Below are 13,393 nucleotides of genomic sequence, written 5' to 3'. Positions count from 1 at the left end.
AGATGAGATAGGAGGTGCACTCTGGAAGCTTATAGGGGGTTAATCTGAGATGAACGCAGATGTGACATCACGTAGCCCCTGGAAAATGGTTCCGGCCCACCCACGTTCACCCCTCAGGGATGCGACCGCAATGTGTTTGTCTGCGTGGCAGCTGCGCATGCATATTTTTCCAACACCAGCAAACTGCTGCAGGCCGCTATTGCGGTTGGGTCTGAATGACCCCCGTAGGCTGTTGTGCAGAGTAAAGTATTTCAGTTTAAAATATAGAGAAAAATCTGTGTATTAAAGATATCAAATAAAGTCGTGTAAAAACAAGATTTCCGTTGAGTCTTTTTATGTGTCTGTGTATTATATTATTATCAGATAATTGTCGCTATGGTGATGGATATAATTTCCTGTTACTGTGTCACTTGTAGTGTTACTTTTGTGTCCACATAATATCAGTGTTGCTGTGTATAAATATGCCGTCTGGTGTGTAAAGGTGGGTACACACGCTGCCATTTTGGCTATGTCCAATTTGACAGCTCATGTGAATATTGAGGTAACATTACAGGGGGGGGGTCTCTTTCTGTGTAAATAAATAGTGGCAGACATTTTATATCAGTGCATTATGTGGAGTGGGGGCAGTGGCCTGTCAGGAAACTGCAATTACATCATGTGATTTCCTCTCATTTCCAAATTCGTGTGTATATATTTTTTTTATTTAATTATTATTTATGTCTGTTCAAAGTTTTTTTTTTTTGTTTTTGTTTTTTTTTTACCTGTAGGGGAATTAGGGTTGTTGTATTTTAAATAAACTTACCTGACCTTGGCCTGGAAATGTCCATGTATGAAGGTATGGGAGATACCTGCTGCAGTCCCTTCTACTTACATTTGGGAGGTCCAGTTGTATTGGGGGAATTAGCAGCACATATTATATGATACATTGGCTCCATAACGTCTCGCTGACCTGTGATTTAAAAAAAAAATACACTCCTATAAGCGCTCTTATTAAATAAGATGATATACTTTCCTTATCTATTGAGCAGTAATGTCCTTCATCTCCGGACTTTCCTTGTATTCACACAAAGTTTCAGAGATGGACTCCCAGTTTCATTATGTATGGAAAAATAGGATTTTAATTACCTACCGGTAAATCCTTTTCTGATAGTCTGTAGAGGATGCTGGGATCCATTTAGTACCATGGGGCATAGGCGGGTTCACTAGGAGCCACTGGCACTTTAAGAGTTTAATAGTGTGGGCTGGCCCCTCCCTCTATGCCCCTCCTACCAGACTCAGTCTAGAAACTGTGCCCGAGGAGACGGACATACTTTGAGAGAAGGAAATACACAGATAGTGGTGAGATTCACACCAGCTCACACAGAATAAAAGGAAAGCCAAACTAACCAACTTGAAAGGATTCAGCAACCAACAATACATTACCAAGTAACAAAGCAGGAATACGAAGCACTGGGCGGGCACCCAGCATCCTCTACGGACTACGAGAAAAGGATTTACCGGTAGGTAATTAAAATCCTATTTTCTGCTGCGGGTACACTGGGTTCCACAGGGAATAACATTGGGGTGTAGAGTAGGATCTTGATTCGAGGCACCAACAGGCTATAAGCTGTGACTGTTCCCAGAATGCATAGCGCCTCCTCCTCTATAACCCCGCCTCTGTGTACAGTTGCTCAGTTTTGTAGTTGGTGCCATGCAGTGCAGGCATACAACAGGGGGGCTGCTCCCTCCCTCAGAAGAGCTTTTATTAAGTGAAATTTGAAGACTTCAACGGCTGTAGCAGAACAACTGAGTGTTAGATGTCAGTTAGACATCTCCTACTGCAGCTCCATCACCTCCAGCGTCGCTGTATACTCCAGCGCCCTGGTCGCCGGGTACTTACAGCGGAGGCTCTGGTTTGCTTCAGTCACACACCCCACCGCAGCTCTCCAGGATCGCGTGACCGCACTTTGGGAGGAGGTAAGAGGGTCCCCCAGGCGGGACCCGCTGGAAACCGCAATCTGGCGCGGCCAGTGGGAAGTGGGCCACATGAGCTGGCGTGGACACTGTGGTAGTACAGGGACCCCACTAGACCACCAGGGCAGGGGCACAGGTCGGTTTTACAAAAAAACATTTGATACATGGCCTGCAGTACCCGGTGGTGAAGTCCAGCAAGGGGGATAAGGCTTTGACCTGTAGCCCCTCCCTCAGCCCAAGGGCACCATTTAGATTAAATGTTCCCACCCTGGAGCTGCATCTCTCTCTCCCTCACCCCCTGTCAGCGTCTGGGCGCCATTTCCACATGCTGTGCTGATCCTGGGACTGTTTGGGAAAATCCTCCTCTGTAAAGCCGCCTGCATGTCAGCACTGTGCATTTTACAGGACACTTACGTATTCTACATGTCTGCTGACAGTGTTAGTTAAGAAACGGTTAGTCGGGGTTATTTAGTACAAGTACCATGTGATATACATCCAGTATTTACTGTGCATTGATATATCTATTGATTGTATAGCTGTACTTAGTATTACTTTGTATTGCTAGTCCAGTGCAGTTTTATTGCATGTCATAAATTCTGCATTGTACATATGACTGTGTGTGCATATAGCTGCTGTGTGGTACCTACTCTGTGTATCTCACTCATACTGCTATCTCTATATTCTGTACCCTGAGGGGGCTAAGTGCGTCAGGGTTATTGTTTAATATAGGTGTTTCACAGAATATACTCATTGTGTGTTTTTTCTCTGTGATTTTCAGTCACCATATACCTCTTGAGTTCTCTGTTGGTGTTAATGCACTGCACAGGGGGTTCTTGTTAAGGTATTAGATTGCTGATATTGTACTAGGTTGCCCGTAAATTGAGCTTTCAGATATGTCACCTACACAGGGTGACGGAGCTGGGGCTGATCACACATTGCGTGGTGGTGATGCTGCAGACACATTGGTGGAAAATATAGCAGCAGAGGGTTCAGGTTCTACTTAGTTACAGCAATTGAACCACTCATTGACTAAACAAAAATCTACCTCTTGCCCGCCTAAGACCAAGGGGTCCTCTAAGCAGGCCATTACTTCCTCGCAATCCACCCAGGTCCCAGACACCTCGTTGGATCAGGATGGCGTGTATACTGACCCCACAGACACTGATCCAGATAATTCTGATGGGGAATCTGTCTCACAGGTGGATGCTCCTGACTTATTGGAGGCTATCAGACTAATTCTTCAAGTTACTGATGACCCAGAGCCTGACGCTGCCTCTAAGAAACCGGACAGATTTAAACGTCAGAAGGTTGTTAAACAAGTTTTACCTCATTCTGACCATTTAGTTGACATACATCAGGAATCCTGGGAAAATTTGAGTAAGCAGTTCACACCTCATAAACCTAATTTAGAGAAGTATTGTATAATTAAATTATATAGTGGAGTGGAAAACAACAGGATTAAAATGAAATATGATAATGGTATTAGTGGAAAAATGTGGAAAAATATTAACGAAAAAATATTAATGAAAAAATATGAATGCAGAATGAAAATAAAAATGTTAATAATGGGAAATAAAAATGATGAAAAATATGACAAATATATGTAATAAAAAATATCAAATATATGATAAGATGGGGTATGTGAAAAGAATTGGGAATGAGCAACAAATAATGAAATTGGAATATCTAAATATGGAAATGGATGAGGTGGAAAAGTGTTTGGATATAAAATAATAATAAGGGTCGAGATCTTATGGAATTGGAATGGTTGATGGAGGTAAAGAGAGATGAGAATAATTATATATTTATATGAGGCAATGTACGACTATTATTGATATTTGTGTGTGAAAATGAAACTCGGGGGGGGGGGCAGATGTAGTGTGACTGTAGAGTGAGTGGGTGATAGAGCGATGTGTGGTGTGAAAAATCCTGTAGCAACCGTGAAGATGATAAGTGGGAAGTGTTATGGGATATTGGGAAGGGAACTCTGATTGATGTTGAATGTGTGAATGGTGTGAAGGGTGACGTGAGGAATGGGTGACAAGGAAAGGGTGGATAAAGCAGGGAAGTGAGAGGGGAAGAGAGAGAATAAATAAGAGGAGCTAGCCTGGGTGAAGGGGGAGCTGACAGTGTTGACAGTGAGGAGGGAAAATGGGGAGGGGCACAGAATTTGAGAAGGACATCTATAATGATGATTTGAGGTAAATAATATTCAAAGTGGTGTGAAAATTGGTTTATTGGTGTTGTAAATGGGAGATTGTGTCAACAACTAGTGAATTGGGCATGTGTATGAGGAGAAAAGGGGAGGGGAGGAGAATGGTGAGAGACCGTGGGGCTTCCAAAGGATTGGAATGGCTTGGGGGAGAGTGGGACCTGTGGTGAATGTATCGTTTGGGCCCTAAAACGGTTCTTTACACTTTGTATTGGGATATGAAGGCATTATAAAAAGACACTGTAGCTGATATATTCATTGAGACCATTCAGGGCTAAGGTATTCAAATTTGAAAGTCCATTCGCTTTCTTTTTTGAGGAGTGTAGCCATAATGTCTCCACCTCTGATTCCCATTTTGACTTGTTCTAAACCGCATATTTTTAAATCCTGCGGGGAGCAGAAATGTTTTTGCAGAAAGTGTCTGGAGACAGTAGTCAGTTGCTTCATCCGTTGTTGGTCTCTACTGGCATTCCTGATGTTACTCATATGTTCGAGGGCCCTGTGCTTCAACATGTGTGTGGTGATTCCTATATATTTGAGATTGCATGGGCACGAGATGCAATAGACTACATTGGTATTCTTGCAGTTAAAGAAATCCTTGATTTTAATGGTGTCCCCATATCTGTCCATTGTTGTTTGCAGATTGACTATATGCTCACAGATTTTACAATTTCCACATGGATAGCTTCCTATTATGACGGGGTCTCGTGCTGGTCTTGATATAGAGTGACTTTTGAGAAAATGGTCTCTCAAATTTGGAGAGCGTCTCCAACTGAGATCTATTGTGTTGTTGAGTTTCTATGACAAGTCATTATCAGACAGCAAAATAGACCAATGTCGTTGTAAGATGGATTTAATTTCTTTCCATTCGTCACAGAAGTCACCCACGAATTGAATTGTCGTGTTGACATTAGTGGACTTAGACTCCTGGAAAATTAATGACTCTCTTGGGGTGTGAAAGCAGATCTTTTTAGCTTTTTTAATGGACCTGGAACTGTACCCTCGTTCTTTTAATCTGTGTGCCAGTTCTTTGCTGCGGGTAGCAAATATTTAATCATTGGAACAGTTTCTTCGTAGGCGTAGGAATTCCCCTTTGGGGATGTTGGTAATTGTGGGGGGGGGGGAGTGGGAACTGGTTTGTTGTAATAGAGTATTGGTAGAGGTACACTTGCGGAAGATTTCAGTTGAAAGGAGGTGACGGTCGTCTCTGTAGATTCGAAGATCCAGGAAGGATATGCTGTTTGAGTTACATTCAAAGGTAAACCTGAGGTTTAAATTGTTATTATTCAGATGATTTATGAAAATACCAAGTTCCTCAGGTGTTCCACTCCAAATCAAAAGAGTGTCGTCAATATAACGAGTCCACAGAACGACATGTTTAGTATGTTCCTCCATGCTATCCGTGAATACAAACTCCCTCTCCCACCACCCCAGGAAGAGGTTCGCATATGTGGGGGCACAGGCTGCCCCCATTGCTGTACCCCTTACCTGGGTGTAGAAGAGGTTGTTAAATCAGGATTTTGGTACTTACAGATAAATCCCTTTCTCCGATTCCACAGGGGCCACTGGAGCGTAGTTACAATGGGGAAATAGTAGGCAGTAATTGGGAGCTGGCACTTTAAAACTCTCACACTGTGGCTAGCTCCTCCCCTACTATCTTCCCTTCAAGCCAGTCTACGTAAAACTGTGCCCGAGGAGAGCTGGAATAAACAAAACCTTAAGGTAGAGGAGGTAAATGACGCCCTGTAAACCAGGATAACACAACCCAAACCTGGAACAGAACCTAACAAACAACAGGCTAGCCCAAACTCAACCAGCAGTCATATGGTGATCTGCAAATTGTTAAGCAAAAAACAAGGAGGAACAGCGCTGGGCGGGCGTCCAGTGGCCCCTGTGGAATCGGAGAAAGGGATTTATTGGTAAGTACCAAAATCCTGATTTCTCCTTCATCCACTAGGGGCCACTGGAGTGTAGTTACAATGGGGACGTCCCAGAGCTCCCAAAATGGGTGGGTGAGTGCTGAGAGTCCTGTAAAATCGCTCAACCAAACTGTGATGCAGAGGCCGCAAACGTGTCAAACTAATAGAATTTGACAAAACAAATGTCGGTCCGATCAAGTAGCCGCCCGACAAAGTATTCATGGAGACCCCACGGGCAGCCGCCCACGAAAGTTCCACAATGCGCGTAGAGTGCACTGAAATGGAAAACAGAGGCTCCCGAGCAACCGCCAAGAAGACTGTCTGATGGTTAGATGTATCCAACGGCCCAGGGTATGCTGGGACCCCGGCTATTTAGTACTGGAGCATCATACAGAAGAGGGAAGAAAAACTTTGTCCAATAGCCTAAGATCTCTGTAGAGAGAGTCGGCGAGCCCTGACAACCTTCAAAGAGGGCCGAAAACACTGGGGTCAGATTTATAGGAAAAACGGACATCCCCTCTGGAAGAAACGACCGCTGAGTCTGAAGCTCAGCCGGGGGAGTTGCCAATAGAGTACTCCCTGAAAGAGAGCCCAAACTTACGGCCGGCAGGCTGATCTCTTTTGGAAGAAAACCGAAAGGGCAGAGACCTAGATTTCAGGTCAATGTATTTTGAAGCGCAGCCAAGCAAAACTTCCCAGAGAAACCAAAGATGACAGCTGAATGGTAACTGAAAGAAGGGGAAAACCCCTGTTATCCTCACTATGCCCTATAAAGTTTTCCAAAAGTGGCAAAAGCGAGAAGAGGTAACAGACTTCTGAAATCGGGGCCCAGTAGGCATAACCGAACTAGGGAACTCCTCCCTTCTGAGGTTTGGTGAACAGTCACACGGTTAAACGAAACCAGTTTGAGATGAACAAAGAAAAGGACCCTGTTGAAGTAGACAGTCTAGTTGAGGTAGGAGCCAAGGCTCCTGTACTGACAACAGGTGTAGCTGTATCTTCAAGTCATGCACGGCCCAACCGGAGCCACCGAGAGGACTAGCGCGCATATTCCCGTCCTGTGTTATCGAAGTGAGGTAGGAACAAACAAAGGAGGCAGGATAGAAAAACCCAAAACTCCAAGGAGCCCTGAGGGTATCCTCGGCTACTACCGCTAGAGCTCACGTCCGAGAGCAGTAAAGGGTTAAAGAGTCAGACAGAACGCCCTGAGGTCGATCCGAAATCTCCACCAACAGCAGACCAGCTGAGAAAACTCTGGGAAATGAACCCTCACCCTGGAGTCTGACCTGGCGGCTTGACCTGGAAAGAAGATTGTTGTCCTTTGCTCAGAGGGGAGTGTAGGCGACCACTCATTGCATCGCAACCTAACTTAAGAAATAGAGTACCTGGTGCCGAGGAAGGAAAAATCCTCTGACGGACCGTGTTGAGAAAAGTCTACGAGGAGCATAAAGTGGATCCGTGTCGAACCAGAAGCTCCTGGATCCTCTGGAAATTCAGAAGCCACCTAATGTACAGAGTTGGATTGTAGCAGTAGATTGTCCCATTAGGGAACAAACCTCACTTCCTGCCCCTGAAAAAGAGTTATTCTGTGATCTTCCTGAACCCTGTGGGAGCGGAAGAGAGACCGAAAGGAAAGGACCGACAGTGAAAATGAGAATCCTGTAATGTGAATCTGAGAAAAGCCCGATGAGGAAACCCAACGGAAATCAGTAAACAGGCATCCCTGAAGACAAGGGATGCGTAAAACCCCCTTTTTTCTGTTTAAAACTAGCAATCACAGACTGAAAGGATTCTAAGGACAGAATAGGCGTGGCCAAGCCATCTGGCTTCGGAACGTGAAAAGAAAACAAAGGCCTGAGAACTGTCCCGATTCAAATGATATGTGAAAAACAGGGATCAACACCCTTTGCGGTTAGAAGCATATGGAGCGCCGCCTGTATTATGACTCTCTTGTCCTTGTAAATCGGCCGACCCATGCCGAAGGACTCCTGAGATGGCTGTACTCCAAAATCTAATCTGTAACCGCCCAAGCCTTCTCAGTTCTCCCCGTAGGACCACGACCTGCGCCTACCCTGGGACCCTACAGGTGGTAGGAAGGTCTAACCTGTAGTGGGTGTATAGGATGACCTAAAATCAGACTGGACCGAGGATGCTGAGCCTCTGCTTCAGCCTGTTACCCTGAGATCCCCTGGTGACGGAGATATCGCCCGTGTGGAGTGGAAGCCTGAAAGGGCACGGAAAGATCTAAAGGAAAGAACGGTAAAGGTCCGTCTTGGAGCTGAGGCTAGTAGTAGGAGAAAGAAAAGTGGACTTACCTCCGATGGTTCAAGAAATCCTGCAGAAAGTTTCTTCCCCTGAACCATCTGCCCCGTAGGATTTCATGTTCACCTGTCACTGTCGCAGCCCCAGCGGTCTTTGGGTTAAGACAGCCCAAGCGAAAATGCAGGTTCCGAGTCTGCAGACCTCAAAAGAACATAAAAGCAGAATCCTGATTCTGATCTGTCCCAAAGTATCAATTGATCCTGATGCGAAATATCCTGTAACCTAGAGGACAATTGTTCCACAACCTACCTGCTCCGGACAAGGTAGAACCCCGCTGCCATATATGTGTCTTCGATGGATACCTGAGCAATGTTGCCTCAGGAAAATGGCAGCTTGTTGGACCGGTGATACATTGAGGGGTATACCTGGAGATATGTACAAAAAATTGGCGCTCTACAGTACACATACTGTCCAATTAGAGTCAGACAGCTGCTCACCAGTTGTGGGCGGGCTGCCCCAACAATAGATCAAAGTTGATGTGAAAAAAAGAGAGGAATTGGGAGCGCTGGATAAATCTAGTATATATTTTTTATTAAAATATTGTTATATTAAACACATAAAAGAATAATACATAAACTATCCTAAAAATGATGAAAAATTAATATTGTATAAATATATATAAGACTGCCATATCTCCCGAACCGATATGAGTAAGGAAAACTCTAATAAACCTTAATTAAAATCTGCACTGGTGCTTCATAGAAATCAGCCGTGCGTCCACAAGCTGAAATACATATAGGAAGGAGACTAATGAGAGGTACCTCTGTTATAGATCACTGTTGAAATGTACAGTCTCTCTTCTCCTTACACACAAAAGAGCCTCATTGGCAAATAGTGTCCCAGTATTGAGAATGCGGACACCGGCGCTGTATTAATGTGTGACAAGTAGATGGTGATAGTCAAATTCACTTGTAGTATATCACCTGATGTGAGAGCCTCTCCGTCAAAGGCGCTGTACTAAGCCGGGTTTGCAGCGGCTCTGTGCAATGAAGTACAGCTGATCCCGTCGCCAGTGAACCATCCACTCGAACGCTGAAGGGTACTAACCAGTTTGAATGTGCAGCGGTGCAGTAGAAATAAAGCAGCAGATTCTCCAGCCGCTGGTGAAGAGTCCGTTTAGATTGCGGCTATGATCCACTCAATAGATACGGTTCGCAGAGTGTCAGGAGAATACAGCAGTCAGAAGAAGTCCTTCAATGGAGTACCTTAACGCGTTTCTCGGCCTACAACACTGGCCGTTTCATCATTTCCTTCTGACGGAGAGGCTCTTACATCAGGTGATATACTACAAGTGAATTTGACTATCACCATCTACTTGTCACACATTAATACAGCGCCGGTGTCCGCATTCTCAATACTGGGACACTATTTGCCAATGATGCTCTTTTGTGTGTAAGGAGAAGAGAGACTGTACATTTCAACAGTGATCTATAACAGAGGTACCTCTCATTAGTCTCCTTCCTATATGTATTTCAGCTCGTGGACGCACGGCTGATTTCTATGAAGCACCAGTGCAGATTTTAATTAAGGTTTATTAGAGTTTTTCTTACTCATATCGGTTCAGGAGATATGGCAGTCTTATATATATTTATACAATATTAATTTTTCATCATTTTTAGGATAGTTTATGTATTATTCTTTTATGTGTTTAATATAACAATATTTTAATAAAAAATATATACTAGGGGGGCGTGGCCTAGGTGCTGAAGGAGTCAGACGTGTCCAGTGTGAGCTCCTGAGAACCATAGCCCAAATCGTTTATTCTTCTGCCTTCTGCACCTCCCAAGCTACCTTATCCTCTCTACTACCCTCCTTGCACCCCCGACTGGGACCCCTGAAGTGCTGCGGAATCGGGGAGCAGTTTTAACTGCTTCCGCGGATTGCGGCCTACGGGACTAGGAGAAGCCGGGACCTCGAGTTAGGCCTTAGGCCGGAAGTTGCTCCAGGACCCGCTGCACGGGCCGCTGACGTCACCTGGAGCTCCGACCTCTCCGCGGCCGCTGGCCACCAGCCGCGACTAGAGGTATCTCCCTGTCCCCGGCCTCAACAGATATACACCCGCCCGGCGGAGACCCAGCAACCCGGCGGGCAAGACAGCACTAGAAGACGCCCGGCGGCCATATTGGAATCACTAAAAGGTACCGTGATCTCAGAGACTCCCCCATCCCTCTCTCACCTGCACAGCGTTTCCCCCTGTCTGGCGGGCTCTGCTGAGGCGCTCCGTCTCCTCCGTGCGACCCGGAGCGGAGACTCGCAAATTGACGGCGGGTGACGGCGGGGAACCGGAGCTGGCGTTGCCGCATACAGGAGTGCGCCAGACCCCGCCGCCCTGCTCGAACACCAACCTGCCTCAATAACTGGGGGCTCCCTCCACTGCCACCAATGATCCAGACTGCTCGGGGGGTACAGCAGATATCCCATCCCTGAAGACCCTGGAGCTGAAGCCAGCGCCGCCATATTGGTTGTGGGCTGCATGCCCACAAAGCTCACTGTCTGCAGCCTGGCTTCCCCTGCAATACCCTACTAAGCTCTGTCAAAATAGACATCTACCTGGACAGACACCCTGGTCCGCAGCTCCTGCTCATACCCGCAGCTCCCTCGCGGACCTTGTGGCCGACCCGCAGGACGGCCGGCGGGTTCCGGGAGGCAAAGATCCGACACCTACCCTCAGACCACACAGCAACCAGCGCGGCCTCTCAGTGGTCCCCCACTCAAATGCGGAGAACCCATAGCTAGCCCAGCGCATCACCCGGAACCACCCCTAATTAGAGAAGAGTCTCCTCCACATCAGGATCTCGATACTCCGACAGAACGGAGCCAGCAGAGAGGTGAGCTACCTTTAGCCGTCTACTCACTCACTCACTCGACTTAACACCAATCCTCCCACCCCCTGCTCATTGAATACAGGGTACCCCTCCTACTTCCCTATTACTACACCCTCATACGCCAGGGATCTGCTGAGCCCAGGATAACCTTGGGCCTTCGAGGCACAGGAGCCGCCGCTGGTCGGGTCTCCAATTGTCCCTGAGTAACACCCCCGCATCCCCCATGTGATTTACCCTTACCCATCTGCAAGGCACTGGGACCCACGTCATTCACGTCACAGTTTTTCCTTTACATCTATATATTGTCACCCTGAATCGTAGTGACCATGTCTAACAGAAACCGTAAAGCCCCCCCAGGAGACTCATCGACATTCTTTGGTCCTAAACGAGGCAAAAACACGAATCAACATCCGGCCTCGCCCGGAACACTACAGGACACGGGATCCTCCCCGTCCAGATCTGATTCGGCCCTCACAGTGGACGCAGATCCATATGACTCACTGGTACAGAGGATTGCGACCACATTCAGAGTTGAACTACGGGCAGCCATTCAAGAACTTAAAACAGATATAGCTTCCCTTGGCTCCCGCACCGACGCTTTGGAGCGTAAAACAGATGATATCTCCAACTATCAGGATGTGGTCACCCAGGAAGTTTCGGAGCTACGGTCGGAAGTTGAGCTCATGCGCGAACAGGTCGAGGACCTGGAAAATCGCTCGCGCAGAAACAATCTTCGAATACGCAATGTGCCTGAATCGATAGATATTGCCACGTTACCTGAGTATCTCCTGGGCCTCTTCCAACAGCTACTCCCGGATCTCTCGGATGAACAATTCTTGCTGGATAGAGCACATAGAGCTCTCCGCGCAAAACCACCCCCGGACCAACCTCCGAGGGATGTTGTCCTCCGCATGCATTTTTTCCACATTAAATCTAAAGTACTCAACGCCTGCAGAGGTACCCCTGCTGTCCCATACAAGGGGTCAAATCTCCTCATTTTCCAGGATCTGGCTCCCTCCACCCTTAAAAAACGGAGGGAAATGCTACCCGTCACTAAGGCCTTACGCAACCGCCAGATTCTATATAGATGGGGATTCCCGTTTGCCTTACAATTCACCTTCAATGGTCGAAACCATTCGGTAAAGAACCCTGACGATGGTTTGGCGGCCCTGAGACGACTGGGGCTCTTCTCAACCTCTCCCCCGGCATCATCTTCAGACTCCCCTGAGAACCCGAGGTCAAGATCGCCCCCACGTGCCGAATGGTCGACTGCCCGCTGATCACATTTCCCGACTTTGAGTATTTCAGGTTTTATGTTTGTTACATGGACTATCAAAATGTTTTTCCCTCTCTAAGTTGAAATAATAGAGATGCAGTTTGTTCTTTTGTTTATATTATGGATGTGTTTGTTGCCTGGTCCCCCGGGATGACGGCATGGGGCCCCCCTTGCGTGCCCTCGCGGGCCGTCCCCCTGATGCACTGTCTCATTGACATTGCGATCTCACCGCACGAACCCCCCGGGGGTGCCCCATCCCGTTGTCCGACGGGGATACGCTCACCTAGGCATATGATAACTATCTTTCCCCTCTAGCTGTTATTTGTTTAAGGGTTTTTTTTTTTTTGTTTTTTTTTTCTCTATGTTCTTATGTCCATGTGTTGAGCTGTGATGACTCATTTTGAAACAATAGGATGTCATCTGCTCCTTTACAGGGATTGGGTTGTCACCGGAGTAACCCCTCCCCAGTAGAAATTCACTTAATCCCTATTTAAAAAGATACCGTGGTATCCCCCCTACTGCCTTGCAGAACCCCCCCCCCCCCCCATGTCCGCGTCTCTGACTCTCCTTCTCTTGTCAATCTGGATGATTGACTATTGGTGCACTTTCGGCCACCTCCTGGCCTCGCCCCCACAACACCAGGCTCCTCTCCGACATGGATGGAGCCCATTAGTGGTGTTGTTTGTCGTGTCTATAAGACTGCGACCTTTTTCGGATACCTGGTTGGCCGCAAGGCCTCCACCCCTGTTGTTCCCCGCACCTAACCTTCCCAGTTCCACTCATACCCCCCCTATACAGCCCAGCGCCCCTTGTTTGGGACCCAGACCCCCCTTGAGCCATAATCGGCTCTGGTACCCCCCATGACTCTTAACATTGTTTCACTAAA

This window comes from Pseudophryne corroboree, assembly GCF_028390025.1.
Source record: "Pseudophryne corroboree isolate aPseCor3 chromosome 3 unlocalized genomic scaffold, aPseCor3.hap2 SUPER_3_unloc_30, whole genome shotgun sequence".
NCBI lineage: Eukaryota > Metazoa > Chordata > Amphibia > Anura > Myobatrachidae > Pseudophryne > Pseudophryne corroboree.
Note: the sequence above shows the minus strand (reverse complement) of the source record.